Below are 16602 nucleotides of genomic sequence, written 5' to 3'. Positions count from 1 at the left end.
CTGTCTCTGATATATTTGAAAATTGTTCAGTTGTAGTCTTTAGATTTTAACAACATTCTGACAATTTGAAGGCAAAGGTATAATGTTTTTTAAATATGTCGTAAGGATAGATTTTATTTTTCTAATGGAAAGCAATTAAAAGTAGAAATACATAAAAAACCTCAGTGCTTAGGTAACATATTGTCCAAATGTTTAATCAGTGTCAAGAAACATCAAGGAGACTTGAAAGATTCAGCAAGCTATTGCAAATCAAACATCAAACTTCGTTCTATTTTGGAAAGTACAATACACCAAGCACTGAAAGTAAGATGACACTTAAAGATTTTTTTTTCTTCACGTTTGCCAGAACAGATTTTTAAAAAATAAATTCTAAGTTATCTAGTTAGACTTTTAGAGAGTTGTAAAATTACAAAACTTATTTTAATTTTTTTGTGGATGAGGTAGTTCTTCATGACAGAATGTATAACTGAGTTGAAGAGAAAGCTTTGCTAAGATTAGAGAGTAAGATTATTCCACGTAACATCTTTGCAAGTGTATGGTTGACTTACACTGATCAGTTTAAAGACTAGTTGGTGCTATGAATAGTAACATCCATTTATTCTTGAAAATAGAAGATGTGCTCTTCACGTTAGAAATTAGTTTCACATAGGAAAAGACTTTCTAATTTTTCCTTTCTTTCTTAGAAAGAATTGTCTTTTGCTGAAATTTTCCTCTAGCCATCAGAATGATAAAGAAAAGGAATAGTGATTTCACTCTCAATATGGTTATGAAGAGGCATTTTCTTGCATATTTTCTGCAGTGGAAGATAGAAGTGAATCTGTATTTTGTAAATGCAGAATAATTTTCCTCTTCTCTGCTCCTCTGCTCCTACTACTGTTGCAACCCTTTTTTTTTTGTTTGTTTTTATTCATAGCAAATCTCAGTTGCAGGTTGTAGTTGTACTTTAAATAGTTTTGGAGCATGAATTGATACTTGTTATTATAAAAATAAAAATAATTTAAAAATCTGAATGAGATCTGAAACTTCCTTTTACAGTTCTAGTGACCTGGCATACCCTGCTTTCCAGGAAGATGAAATTAGTTGTGTGGTTTATTTTCCAGTTCTTTCATAGTTAAGAAAAGGTAAATTCTTTAAGTTTTACATAGTCTTTCACAGGAGAGTTCTCATTATCTGCACAATCTTTCTCACTTAATAAAACACACTGTATCACAAGATTTGCTTAATGTTTGACAGGAAATTTGTGCTAATCTATACATGTATTTATACAATTTTAAAAGCTCATTTATTTAATCTGCTGTTTTAAGTAAGGAACATTATCCTAAGATAAAAAATACAGACATTTTTCTTTTTAAAGTTAATAATAACCTATGTTATACTATAATTGTAGTAGTAGAATGTAGTAGCTTAGTATCTCTCAAGCATAATCCATCCTTAGGTGCTCTGGGCAGTCTGGTCTGGCGGTTGGTGACCCTGCACATAGCAGAGGGGTTCAAACTAGATGACCAGATGACCACTGTGGTCCTTTTCAACCCAGGCCATTCTATCATTCTATGAAGATCCTAAAGTTTTTTCCTTTCACTATAACTTTTTTTTTTTTTTTTTTTTTTTTTTTTTTTTTTTTTTTTTAAGCTCCCCATTGATTTAAACTTTCCTAAAGACAGGATATTCACTTCCAGTGCTCCGTTAGCATATTTTTGAATTTGACTATTAACTCTCTAGTTATGAACATCATATACTGAAATAAAGCCTCTTTTAAATACATAATCATTCATTGATTTGGGGTTGAACAACTGAAAAAAATTATTGAGTTACAGTCCAAAATCTGAATTATTTTATATATATATATTTAAATATTTTCTTTGCATAGTATGCTGTGATAATGTAATTGAATAAGGTTACAAAATTTGTGCAGTAATATATTCTGAGAAACCAAAATGCCACAGCAAAATATTTTCTTTAAATGATGGGCAGTTAACTCTATCAAAATAATTCATGCCTAAAAGCATGAAGGGAAAGATTACCAAAGGCAAATCACATTAGCTTTCTCTGCATATAACAAAATAGTTTGCATGCAGCTCAGAAGATATCCTCTAAAGTACCAAAATTCTGAAACTACTGAGAGAAATACCACAGAAATTATGAGTATCTTTTATTGCTATATAGAAACTGAAGGAAAGAGTAATATTTGAGTCCTTCTTCACCACCTTCATCTTTCCAATAATAACCAGTTCTTCTAAGAAGCACACTCAGGAGAGAAAGGCTTAAATAAAACATCTTTCCTTCTGACGGAAGGGTTTGTCGTTCTTCTTGTTGTTGGTTTGTTTGTTTGTTTGTTTGTTTGTTTTTGTATAATAATCAGCCTTAGAAAATAAGAAGTGTGTATTTGTTTCTAATGTGAATTTTAATATTAAAAAAGTTACTGTGTAAAATTAAGAGCAGTATTATCAATTGTAAGAAATAATTCATGGATTGACCATAAGGCCTAGAGTTGACAGCTAAATCTAATAGCAACAATAACAAGTATTAAGATTAATTATGGCAGATATTTCCTTAAAGACCTAATCACAACCTAGAAATTTTAATATTCACATGATAAATATTGATAAATTTTAGCTTCATATATAAAGTCTCCTAGAAACAGGAACAAATACTCTGTTGTTTGCTTGAGCATCCTCTAGATAGGGTTGTCTTGTGGATCTTCCTTATTATTACTAAGCTTGGAGAATGAGATTGACAGTACATGTGATCTAAAAATCTGTTCAGACATTTTCATTCTTTCCTTTGATGTCAAATTGACTTTGCAAAGGACAAAACAAGTATACAAACAGCTCTTTTCAAATTATTTTACTCAAGCATAGACAGGAGAATTGTTTTGTATACTGTAAGGGAAAATAACTTACTTCAAACTAATTTTACTAATTAGGTTGAATTTCAAAGAAAAAATCCAGCTAAAGAATCATGAGAGTTTATATGATCTCATATACAAACAGTCTCATAGTACAATCTTTGTGTGCTTTTTTTTTTTTTCAGAACAAAAATACAATTAGACTGACTTAAATGGTGACATTTTCCCTATAAGTTTAAATTATGCACAATTCAAATAAAGTACATATTCAAATTCAGTTTTAAGCATGTTCAAAGTGCAACTTCTACAGTATGCAAAGAAGACTGAAGGCTTTTCATATTGTCCTAAATCTAGGGCATAGATTATTTTCTTCATAGTGTGTGGTATGATGCTATGCTTTGGCTTAAGGAGAAACACCAGTGTTTTAGCTGTTGCAGAACAGTGCAGCACAGAGCCAAGATCATATCAGTTTCTCATCTTCTACTGTCTTGCCAGCAAGTAGGCTGGAGGGGCAATTTTTGGGTACAGTTTTAACTTATTTGAATGATCTTCCCCCTGAAAATGTCTCTCTAGAGACTATTTTCACCCTTGTGAAGCTTTACTGGTAGTCAGAGGAAAAAGTATTTATTGTAGATTATTCTGAAGTAGAGCCTTTCTCTGCCATTTACTCTTATAGCCAGAGAACACTGTCTCTTTTTTAATTTTCAAGTACAGATGTAGCTTCAGATAATCATATACTATTCAAGATTAAAGTAAGGTGGAAAACATTAGAATTTATGGAAATTAATCTGTTTCTAGGACTTCATAATAAGATTGATAAGAAATGTGCTGAGAATAATTCAAATGAATTTAGAAATAACTGGAAGGTGTAAAATTCAAATTATTACAGTAATGTAAGCTATGGTAATTCTCAGGGAAATCACATTTTAGACTGAACTTCTAATTTTTTTTATAGTTACCACTTTTTATTGTTGAGTTCTTTAAATACTTACTAGTGACTTAAACTTGTCTTTGAAAGTAAATATATATTCTGCTTTTGTCTATAATTTTGTCGAAAGCAATCTGGAATATTTTTAACAACTCAATTTTAAATGCCCTTGTAAGTATTTACACTGTGAGTATATTCTAGTTGAAACTATAAAAACCTTAATGTGGTAAAGATCTCATCTTCATAGAAGTTCTTCATGGAGCTTTGGCCCAGAAGTGAGCTTGATCAACTTGGTAATACATATAATAGTATGGATAACCTCGTTTCATCTGCAAGAACAGATTACATATAATCTGATAGGCTCATACTGTCACTCTCTTTAAATCAGCACTCCAGTGTACCTTATTCAGTTGGAGATAATATATACATGCTTGTGTTATTGTTTTATATATATGTGTCTGTGTGTGTGTGTGTGTGTGTGTGTGTGTATACAGATGAGGAAATAATGAAAAACTTCTGCAGTAGAAATCACCTCTTAAATGTAAATGCTCACATCTAAACTAGACATCTAATATTTTCTGGCCTGCCAAGAAAAACAGGAACTTTTAGAACTTTCTTTTTATCCTAAAGAAATTGTCTGAACTGCCATATAAATAATTGCCCTTTATCTATTTCTCTCCATTTATTCAGTAGGAAATTTTGGGTTGCCTATCACATAAATTTGTGCAAAGTAGGAAAGTAGGTCTGTAAAGCTGGAATACTGTCATGGTTATAGTACACATATATTTCAGGATAATCTTGAATAACATTTCTGAAAACTCAGAAACTATAAATAACATATTATTTAATGCTAGAACTGTTTGCTCGTTGCTTAAGATGCTTTTCAATGCTAGTTATGCAGAGTTAACTTCTATTTCACATTACTATGGATTTGGGTAAGGCAGAAGGTAAAATCCAAATGTAAACATTACGAAAGTAGCATAATTCTTTGGATGGATAGAGGAAACGTGGTCCCTCTGTTCAGCATGTTAGTATAAGGCCTTAAATCCTAGTGCAAAGACAGAAATAATCATCATGAGATGTTACAGTGTTACAGTGTGTGTCTGATTATTTCTATGGGTCAGAGCTGTTACTGCTCCAGGTGCTGTTCCTCTTCCCTGTGGCACAAAGGAAAATTCAAATACGAATCCTCAGAGGTCTTCTGTCAGATCTTAGTGTCATAGTTCCATCTCTCTTTTTCATCTTTCTCCTGCCTTAGATGACTTTGGTCAGTTATCTTAGCCTTGAATGCAGAAACATTCAGTTTTAACTGCAGAGTTCAGAAGACTTGGTCAAGTTATGTTGAAATAAGCTTTTCTTGAAGAGAGAGGTTTCATCTGTTGTTTCTTACCAACTTTACAGATCTATCTCTCCTTTCGTTTATTTCTTTATTTTTCCTGATATCATGACAGTACACCTGAATGCTGGCAAGACATTTTATTTTGTGAAGACTTTCATACACCATCATTTGATATTTCTAGAAACTAGGGCTATAAAGAGGCAGACTCAAAGTGCTCCACTTCTATGAAAACCAAAAGAACCTTTGCATATTTAGTTAAGATTTCAGAAGAATTTAACTATCAGACAAATGACTTTTGTACTTATGTGATCAAACGTTCATCAAATCTTATCAAGAGGTGTCCTGAGGAGAAAAACAATGTTTTTTTCTTAATATAATATTCTGAGAAAAAGAAAAGATTACATTAACAATTACCTTGTTGATTAGTAGACTATCTGTAATATTCGTCTGGTCTTAAAAAAATTATGCAGTTTGTTGGTGACACATGGTTTTCCATGTATATTTTCTAAAAAAGATAAAGTCTTTCTGGCAAATGTTAGGGTATATGATCAGAGGTCCTATTAGATTTGTCTCAAGTAGTAATGTCACTGATGATATAATGAAGTGTGTTGTCTTGCTTGGATGTCTCGTGTTTCTATTTCTCTCATGCTTCCTACTGTGTATATAGTACATATTTATGTAGTTTACATAATACAGTAAAATGTATATCTGCATTAAAGAGAAATGGTATGACAGCTGTGAAGGAGAAGATAATTTCATAACATATGATTATGGTGAATTGTCAAAGAAGAAGGTATAAATATTTAAGAAAGTTAGTCATCAGGTTTCTGTAAAGCAAATAGTTTTACTTGAAAAAAATATCTTAACTCATTTCTGAAGGACAGTTAAAATGAATGTTCTATTTAGGTAAAACAATATTTTAACATCAGTCAATGTCTAGTCAGTACATTTTCTAAGTACAGACATTTTCAGATCTCATCACAGAATCATAAAATCATGGTATCATAGAATACCTGAAGTTGGAAGGGATTGAGTCTAAATCCTGACATAGGATCACTCAGAAATCAAACCATATTTCCAAGAGCACTGTCCAAGCAGTCCTTGAACTCCATCAAGTAGATGCTGTGACCGCTTCCCTGGGGATCCTGTTCCAATATCCAACTACACCTTCAGTGAAGAACCTTTCCCTAAACTTTATCTGACCCTCCCCAATGCAACTCCATGCCATTCCCTTGAGCACTGTCGCTGTCATGAGAGAGAAGAGCTCAGTGCTGCCCCTCTGCATCCCCTGTGAGGAGTTGCAGACTGCCATGAGACCTAATCCTCAGCCTCCTCTGCTCTGCACTGTACAAAACAAGGAGCCTCAGCTATCCCTCCTACGTCTTCTGCTCTAGACCTTTTATCATTTTTGTTGCCTTTGAACAACTCTCTAGGAAAAGGACATATTTTTAAACAATCAAGACTATAATGGAGTTAACTTTGATTTATGTATTTGTTTGATGTTTTTTTCCCTCCTGAAGAGTATATAACCATTAACAATTTCAATATATATATATTTTTTCTGTTGGCATATGTCTTTCACCTTTATGTTCAAAGGAATATCAAGAAAACTACTTGACTCTGGTATGTGTCTCTCTTTTTAGGAACTGTGTCAAGGTATACTATTATAAAGACCCTAGCCTGAAATTTAACTAACTGTTCAAAGCATGGAGAACTATGGATATGGGATATGATATTAGATATTCTCAGGAAATGAGGATTTGTTATACATAGTATCAGAAGAGGAGGAAGTTGAAAAAATTTACAGATAGTATCATGAGTGATGGCCAGCCAGATTTCACAGACAGTTAAGGGGATTTATGTGGGAAATGGCCAGGTTTCACAAGCAATGAAGGTAAAGAATAGCAGATGTTCCAAGCAGAATAATATTGAAAGACCAACTGTACCTATGAAGCTTTCTCAGTAGTACTGCATAAATCTAAGCTTACTTGTATAACTAGCAGAAATAACAAATTTGAATAAAGGTGTGGTAAAATCAGAGCATTGATAACCAGGGCAGACACGAAGGCCAAGAAATGGCAGACCAGAGAAGTGTAAGCGCTTTCATATTCACTATAAGACTTGTCAGATCTGAGCACTGTAGATTATAATAAAATCTTTACTTTTTTGTGTTACATTACTTTTCAAAGAGATGATTGCCATTTACATTAAAAATACTTCTATTACTTAAGCAATTTAGAGTACATGTTAAAACATGCTACACCTCTCACAGTGAGGATGATAAAATGAACCTTACTGTGAGAAAGTATTAGCCTTTTAACAGTTTTGAAAATCTGATAGTTTGTTAGATAGTAAGTCCCATTAAATTTGTATGAAACTGCTTTAAACGAAACTTTGTAATTCACCCTCCTATACTCTGAATCTGAATTTATTTCTGATTTTCAGGAAAATACTGTTTCCAGAGAAATAACTGAATTTACAGATTTAAAAGCAGTTTAGTTTTCCAGTAGTTAGTTTTCCTTCCTAAAGGCAAAAACAAACAAACAAACAAAACCATACAACCCTCAAATGCTGCTATATTTGCAAATAAAGAAATAGATGATGGTGTTCTAATTTAATAATTCTATGAATACAAAGTTATTAATTTATTTAGAATAGTTATTGCACATTACAAGTAGTAGCTATAGCTTGGAATTATCTATAACAAGTACTAGAAGGAATATTTATATTCTATTTAGAATATTCTTAGTGGGTTATTTGAAAACAGTATAAATCTATACTGCTTTACTGTAAAAATGTTTCTTTATACAAAATGTTCATGAAGAGCAAAAGTAATGTCTAAATGTTTCAAGGAACTGATATAGAACATTAGAATAGAAATAAAAACTTCACAAATCCTGTGAAATCTTTCATAATCTTGTGAGATTGAAAACATCTGAGTGCATTTTACTTTTCCATAACACATATTCACATAAATATATTATGTAGGATTAATCTCTTATAACTTTAACTTCTACAATGTCAAGGTCTACATTTGGGCATATCACCCGAGGCTTTTTTTTCCTTGCCTAAGAAAAGAAAAGGACAGTGTATTTCATTCTAAACTAAATATTTAATAAAGAGTGACTCTGTCACCAAGTATCAAGCTACATCAGAATGCACTGCTTGGGTGTTAACCACTGAGAGGCTTGACCAGCTGGTTGTGCTCCCCTGGGAAAGTCTGTCTTGCTGCTTGTACCTTAAACACAGGCACTGCAGTCTCACATTGTACAGAGGTTGAGAACAAAATTTTGCATTACAACAACTTAACTACAACTTACAACAACAAAACAACTATGGCACAGGCAAAACTTCAGGTTCAAAAGCACTTTCCACTGTGATCATGTCTAGTATGAAAGGTTTTCAAGTTCATACAGTTCTGAAGGAAACCTTTCATATTTAAGAAATGTATGTGTTTTGTTCAAGCTGCTTTTTCATAAATTGTCTACCCAAGACTACTCTCAACTTGTACAGAATACTTTTGAGAAATCAGCAGTCTTTCTTCATTAAAAAGAAGTGGAAGTGACTCAAGATTTTAGGTGCAATCAAAATCTCTGAAGGAATATCTGGCATTAGATAGCCAGAGGTTCTCAACCCCTGAACAGGCTAGCTGATGTATCTTACACATAACAAGTCTTTAAGTTCCTGCTCCTCCTGCAGCTATGTGGCAGATACAGATGTTGCCCAAAAGTCAGAGTTCTGAAAACTAAAACTTACAGTCCATGAAAAAATAAGCATGATGATATTCATAGTCTCTGTCAAGGAAATGATAGAATAAAAGCCCTCAAAGTTTCAGCTGAAAATGCCTTTCAGCTATTACTGCTGTAAAATTTAATACAGCCCTAAAAGAGTGCATGGATGCCTCTTGCAAAAACTGAAAGTTTCCAGAAAAATTTCTGGCTGCTATGTCAGTATCTGTTACAGAGCAATAATCCTTTGCAATGCACTGCTGAAGCTGATAGGCAGTTAGTGTTGTCATTAGTTTTCAAAAATTGTTAGAGCTAGAGCCAGCTTTAGTAAAACAACAGTGCGGTAAAATATTAAAGTTTGTTAAATTCTATTTTATTGTTAACTTAAGTCTTCCAGGTAAAAGAGAATTCTATTGTTTTAAGTTCACAGAAGTTTAAGACTTAAATGGACTTATAATTTAAAAGATACTATTAAAAAAAAAATAAAAAATACCCAAATACTAAGGAAAGAAAGAGATTCTCAAGTTTTTCTTGATAGGAAAAGTCAACATTTGCCTTACTCTACTAGGATAACAAAAGTAGAATTCTGAATAACCTGTCTTTCCAATAATAATGGAATCATAGAATCATAGAATAATTGAATGGTTTGAGCTGGGAAGAGTCTTATAGATAATCTACTTCCAAATCCCCTTCATGGGCAGAGACACTTTATACAGGGCCTTGAATGTTTCCAAGGGCAGGGTAGCCATAACTTCTCTGAGTAACCTGTTCCAGTGTCTCACCATTCTCATGGCTATTAATTTCTTCCTAATATCTAAACTAAATCTGTCCTTTACTTTAAAGCCATTGCATTTTGTTCTTTAAGTATACTCCGAGATAGAGTACCTCTCCTGCTTTCTTTTAGGACCCCCTGGTCCTATAGAGTTTCACTGTAGCCTTCTCCAGGCTGAACAATCCCAATGCTCTCAACCTGTCTTCAGAACAAAGGTACCTCATCCCTCTGATTATCCTCAAGACCCTCCTCTGGACTTGCTCCAAAATGTCCATGTGCTTCATATGTTGGTGGCCCCAGAGCTGAACACAGTACTCTAGGTGGGGCTTCACAAGAACCTGTATTATTTATTATAATTGTCCTTACCCATGTGCAGGACCTTGCACTTGATCTTGCTGAACTTCATAAGGTTGCACAGAGCCATCTCTCAAGTCTCTCAAGATCCTTCTGGATGACATCAGTTCCCTCCAGCACATCAACCATGACACTGACCTTAGTGTTGTCTGCAGACTTGCTGAGGGTACACTCAATCTCAGTGTCCATGACACTGACAGAAAGGTTAAATAATACTAGTTCCAATAATGACTACTGAGGAAACCACAACCACAGGTTCCCACCTGGACACTTACACATTTATTTCAACTCCATCAGTATGGATCATTCAGACAATTCCTGATCCAGAAATTGGTCCATCTGTTAAACCATGTTTCTCCAATCTAGAGACAAGAATTTCAGATAGAATGAGGTAAAATGCTTTGTACAAGTCCAGGCAGGTGATGTTAGATATTTTTCCCTTACCTGCCAAAGCTAAAACCCCATAGCCACCAGAAGGCCACCAGATCTGTCAGGCATGATTTGACCTTAATGAAGATAGATTGGTTGTTATCAATTGCTTCTCTGGATGGATCTGGTCTATGGCCTTCCCATACAGGAGAATAGTTGTTTTTCTTGTAACTTCCTCTCATATTTTTAAAAATTGGGTTTATGGTTTTCCTCTTTTCCAGTCAGAAGGAATTCCTATGATTTCTAATGAATGATGGATAATGATCTGTGAGGTTCTTACAGAATCTCATAGTCTAAGTAGCCAAATGCTTAGCAGTGGCACCAGCCCTGATACTACTCTGAGTTGATGACTTGATTTTGTTGACTTATTGACTTGATTCAACAGGTTCCTTCAAAACTATTGCATTTGACTGGGAGGACTGATGAAAAAAAAAATCCACAGAATATAAATGTTTAATTATATTATTCAATTATAGTCCAGAGCTTTTGAGGTGGAGAGCTGTTAACAGTTAAAATTAAAGTACACAACTTATTTCAGCAATTTCTTTTAGTACGTAATCTTATATTTGTATATGTATCACATAAAGAGAAATGTTATAGTTCATCTTTATCTGCCAAACTTTATTTTTTCCAGTGAATTCAACTTCTGATTTGTAATAACTTCATCATTCATATACATTTATAATTTTAAAATTCAATTTAATTATTACTGATAATGATGTAAATTAACCATCTACCTAATAGTATTAGGGAATCACACAGAATCACAGAATTGTAGGGGTTGGAAGGGACCTCCAGAGATCATCGAGTCCAACCCCCCTGCCAAAGCAGGTTCCCTACAGTAGGTCGCACAGGTAGGCATCCAGGCAGGTCTTGAACATCTCCAGAGAAGGAGACTCCACCACCTCCCTGGGCAGCCTGTTCCAGTGCTCCGTCACCTCACTGTAAAGAAGTTCTTGCGCATGTTTGTGCGGAACTTCCTATGCTGCAGTTTCCAGCCGTTTCCCCTTGTCCTGTCTCCACTCACCACTGAAAACAGTCTGGCCTCGCCATTCTGCCCCCCACACCTTAGATATTTATAGACCTGGATCAGGTCCCCTCTCAGTCTCCTTTTCTCAAGGCTGAACAGACCCAGTTCACTCAGCCTTTCCTCATAGGAGAGATGCTCCAGGCCCTTCACCATCTTTGTGGCCCTCCACTGGACTCTTTCCAAGAGGTACCTGTCTTTTTTGTACTGGGGAGCCCAGAACTGGACGCAGTACTCCAGATGAGGCCTTACCAGGGCAGAGTAGAGGGGGAGGATCACCTCCTTCGACCTGCTGGTAACGCTCTTTTTAATGCACCCCAGTAAGCCATTGGCCTTTTTGGCCATAAGGGCACACTGCTGGCTCATGGCCAACCTGTCATCCACCAGGACACCCAGGTCCCTTTCCACAGAGCTCCCCTCCAGGAGGTCATCCTCCAACCTGTATTGGTGCATGCAATTATTCCTCCCCAGATGCAAGAATCTACACTTGCTTTTGTTAAACCTCATCCGGTTTTTTTCTGCCCAGCTCTCCAGCCTGTCCAGGTCTTGCTGAATGGCAGCACAGCCTTCAGGCATGTCAGCCAATCCTCCCAACTTCGTATCATCAGCAAACTTGCTGAGGGTGGCCATTATCCCCTCATCAAGATCATTGATGAAGATGTTGAACAAGACCGGACCCAGCACCGAACCCTGAGGAACACCGCTGCTTACAGGCCTCCAACCGGACTCTGCACCACCAACAACGACCCTCTGTGCTCTGTCAGTCAGCCAGTTCTCAACCCACCTCACTGTCCACTCATCTATCCCACACTTCCTCAGCTTTGTTATAAGGATGTCGTGGGGGACAGTATCAAATGCCTTGCTGAAATCAAGGTAGACTACATCCACTGCTCTCCCCCTATCCACCCAGCCAGAGACAACATCATAGAAGGCTACCAGGTTGGTCAAGCACGACCTTCCCCTTGTGAACCCGTGCTGACTACTCCTGATAACCTCCTCTTCTTCCAGTTGTCTGGAGATGACATCCAATACAAGCTGTTCCATCACCTTTCCAGGGACAGAGGTGTGGCTGACTGGCCTATAATTGCCTGGGTCTTCCTTCTTGCCTTTTTTGAAGACCGGGGTGACGTTGGCTATCTTCCAGTCTTCAGGCACCTCCCCCGCCCTCCAAGACTTCTCAAAGATGACAGAAAGCGGTTCAGCAATCACCTCTGCCAGCTCCCTCAGCACCCGTGGATGCATCCCATCGGGTCCCATGGATTTGTGAACATTGGTGTTGCCTAGGTGCTCTCGGACCACCTCTTCCCTGACAGAAGGGAGGTCTTCCATTCCCCAGATCCTCTCACTAACCTCCAGGGTCTCAGATTCCCGAGGGGGAGCTTTTTCACTGAAAACAGAAGCAAAGAAGGCATTCAGTATCTCCGCCTTCTCAGCATCCCCCATTACCAGAACACCTCCATCACTTAGCAGGGGAGCCACATTCTCCCTAATCTTCCTTTTACTGTTAATGTACTTGAAAAAACCTTTTTTATTATCCTTTATCCCCTTTGCCAGATTTAATTCCAGGCAGGCTTTAGCCTTCCTTTTCGCATCCCTGCAGACCTTGACAACATTCCTGTATTCTTCCCAAGTGGTCAGACCCTTTTTCCACATTTCATGGGCCTTCTTCTTTCCTTTGAGTTTGTGCACGAGCTCCTTGCTCATCCACACAGGTCTCCTGCCACCTTTTCCCGATTTCTTCCTCACAGGGATGCACCGATCCTGAGCTTGGAAGAAGAGCTGCTTAAATGCCGACCAGATCTCACAGGCCCCCTTGCCTTCAAACAACCTAGCCCATGAGAAGTTAATTTATAACAAACAAAATATTTAATACTGCTTTTAATACTGAATATTTTGGAACCTCTGAATTGCTACAATGATTACTTGGTCCTGATAACTGTCAAATACTCTAGTGATGATGGTTTGCAGAATCTTTGTATGATACATATCTTGCCAGATAGAAAATGATTTTATTGTATGTTCTCTAATCAGTAAGTGCTTTGAAAATGTACAACAGGACTAATTTGATCTGTTAGCAAGTTGAATTCCAGGCTTGCTGTTTTATTTTCATGCACAAGAGAAGCAGAATGCTACCATGTTCTATTGTGCCATATAACTTGTGTGAATTAAACATAAACTATACAGAATACTAAAATGCCTATTGATTGCAACAGTGAGCTTGAAAGAACATCAACATCCAGTGCTAATTATTCAACTATTCTTGCATAAATTTTTACAAAAGCAATCCCTGCCAACAGACTACTTTCTGTTTTTTTTTTTTTATTGCTGCTGTTGTAAAAAGCACACAAGGAAGAAGTAAGATGATGTTACTGAAGGCTTTCCTGGAAATCTTTGCTTTTGAAAAGTAGAGGCATGAAAGTTGGCTGCAGAGTTGACTTTGACACTCTCACATTAGTGTTCATAAATCTACTATGACATATTACATTCCATATTATACTTCCCCAGATTTTGTCCTGAAATTACTGCTATACTCCATATTTTCAGTAACTACTGCCCCTGTTCAGCTGTGAAAATTAGGTTGACTTTTGACAGATATTAGATAGATCCAGTAGTATTGAAAAGTTATTATGGGGAAAAAAAAAAAAAATAATAAAAAATTGACGTGTTTTGATCATTTCAGAGTTCAGAAATAAATCTATTTGGATGCTTTCAAAAATTGTAGCTTCAAAATTAAGCATCCCCTTTACAGCAATGCTGACAGTTTAGTCACTGTACTCTGCCAGTACTACAATGTTCATTCTAATTTCAGGACCCTGATAAATAAATGACAGTTGCGTCAGGAGATCAGCAAATGGCTCTTCCAACAACTTCTTCTCTGCTTCAACTAATTGACCAACTTTACACTGAAAAGTCTCATATATAGTACTGGCTGGAAAGACAAACTGTTGATGACAGTTTGGTGGCAGAACAGAAGTGTAAGGGGCATTAACTTCCTTTTACTCTTGCCATATCAAGATCATAGTACAGACTCTTCTTTTTAGAAGCTGTGAAAGAATGTTATTCTAGCACTGACCTTGTATCTACAGGTCTGTTTATTTAAAGGAGGACTATTTTTCTAAAAATAAGCATAGAACCAATAATTCATATGTCTCTCTCTTTAAATGCCCTTTTTAAAGTCTTTTTATATTTCTATGTGTTTTATATTTAAGTGTATTTTACTAGAGACTGAAACCTCAAACCCATGCTGTTACATAGTTGTGGGTTTTTTTGTTGTTGATAGTAAAAGTTATTTTTCTTTTTAATATTGGGAATGTAAAGCCATTTTTAGCATAGAAAACATTTAGTTTTGACTAAGCTACTCTGTAAATATTTTTTCTCAGTCATATACAATTATTAGAATTGGTTTTGAAGATTTATTTTCATATATAAAGAGACTGACTATATAATAACTTCATAATATTGCCATCTCTTCATTCAGACCAAGGAACTGATCAAAGTGCACAAAACTATTTCAGCTTATGCTCACTGCTTTTTAATTTCAGAATTCATAATATGGAATGAAGGAGGGTGATGTTGTATGTCCCACACTGGTGAAATGAGACAGTCAGTGCTAAAAGCTCAGAATTGCCTCATAAGCACCAATAAAGGCCTTCCCATAGATACATTTTGATCTCAGATTAGAGACCTTGAAATGTAAAGACTGCTTAAAGAATAACAGCCATGCATAATGCTCCCTATGTTGATATGTTGCAATATCTTCTACCTCTTAAAATTTAGTTCAGATGGAATAGGATTTTGTCAGTGATTTGGTGTAAATCTGAAGCTGCCAATCCAGAGGAATGGTCAACAAATGATTGCTAATATGATTCAGAGACTGTATCTATCACCTGCAAACTAAACTGAGACTTGACCTTCAGTACTGCTGAATATAATTATATGCTTTATTTGGTCTCTAGCTCAAAAAGAGAGGGCTGGAAAGTAGAGAGAATCTGCTTCATTTTCGAAAGACTCCAAATAGAATTACCTCTGGAAGCAATGGCTTCCAGAGTTTTTAAGATTATAGATGAAGTGAAGCAATCTGGGCTTCTGCAGAAACATCTCCCTTTGAACGTGACATTTATATGCACAAGCACTATTTTCTTTTCAGTAGCAGATAGGTGTCTAATATAACATTTTAATAATTTCTAACAATGTAAATTCTGCAATTGATTGAAAGCAGAACCCTTTACATTAGCAATGTTGTGACATGCAAGTAAAATCAAGAGAAAATGTGGGATTTACAAATACAGAAGCAATTATGATATTATTTGAACAAAATCACAATACTAAGAAAACTATTCAAAATAAATCTACTATGAAAAAACTTGAAGTGGAAACCTGTCATCAGTTCAGCCATCCTCTTATTTGGCTTTTTTTTTTTTTTTTTTTTTTTTTTTTTTAATGTAATTCAGTTCATAACATAAAAAACACACAATTTTTGTTTACCTATTGTTCATTTGAAGAACTATCAAAAATTCTATAGGTCTCAAAGGCTGAAATCTCACATAAACTGCACATAGGGAAAAATGAACTTGTGGTCTTACATCTTTTGTCTTCAAAATGAAATTCTTTTACATTATTCATCAACTTGACAGACAGATTGTCTACTGTTTTTCTACTTTTTTTTTTTCCCCTTCCCTACGCACACAAACATATCAAATGGAAAAACATTGATGTTGCAGTTAAATGATTACTAATGTGCTGCTGAATCAGAAGTTAAGCATTCCAACAGAATTGAAGCTTCTTATACATTTGCACCTTTTCATGTCACTAATAGTAGACATATGAATTAGACATTGTTGCAGGGTTGCGCAAGAGAGAGCAAAAAAATAGTTTTGATAGTAAGGAGGATTTTTTATTATAGAGACATGTCAGCAGCAATATCAGTTCATGCTCCCTTCATGTCACAATGAAGATATTCTGCAGGTCATACAGTTGGATGAACACATAACTCTTAACAAAAGGGAGAGTTGAAGTTTATGGATGAATCAATCTTCTCTGTCTGCAAATCCTTTCAAGTCACTGTTAATTCCTGCCTGCTCCTAATCAGGTATCTCCAGCCTAATGTTGTTTTGAAACTTAAGGATTCACAGGATCATAGATTCAATCACAGAATTAGAAAATCAAAGAATAATCAAGGT

The 16602-nt window shown here is 35.6% G+C and overlaps 2 long non-coding RNA genes across 2 annotated transcripts in view; one reads left to right on the top strand and one right to left on the bottom strand.

The window, feature by feature from the left end:
- LOC128092136 (uncharacterized) overlaps positions 1-16602 on the top strand; it is a 325141-nt gene that overhangs the window by 216183 nt on the left and 92356 nt on the right. The gene's annotated exons all lie outside the window — the stretch shown is intronic.
- The window catches only part of LOC128092128 (uncharacterized), a 329934-nt gene that overhangs the window by 245638 nt on the left and 67694 nt on the right, over positions 1-16602 (bottom strand). The window contains exon 2 of the long non-coding RNA XR_008211642.1: positions 11616-11701. This is a non-coding gene — a long non-coding RNA (uncharacterized LOC128092128). The remainder of the gene's footprint in view (positions 1-11615; positions 11702-16602) is intronic.

This window comes from Tympanuchus pallidicinctus, unplaced genomic scaffold (assembly GCF_026119805.1).
Source record: "Tympanuchus pallidicinctus isolate F22 unplaced genomic scaffold, pur_lepc_1.0 scaffold6, whole genome shotgun sequence".
Lineage (NCBI taxonomy): Eukaryota > Metazoa > Chordata > Aves > Galliformes > Phasianidae > Tympanuchus > Tympanuchus pallidicinctus.
This window is presented reverse-complemented; position numbering and strand designations above follow the sequence as displayed.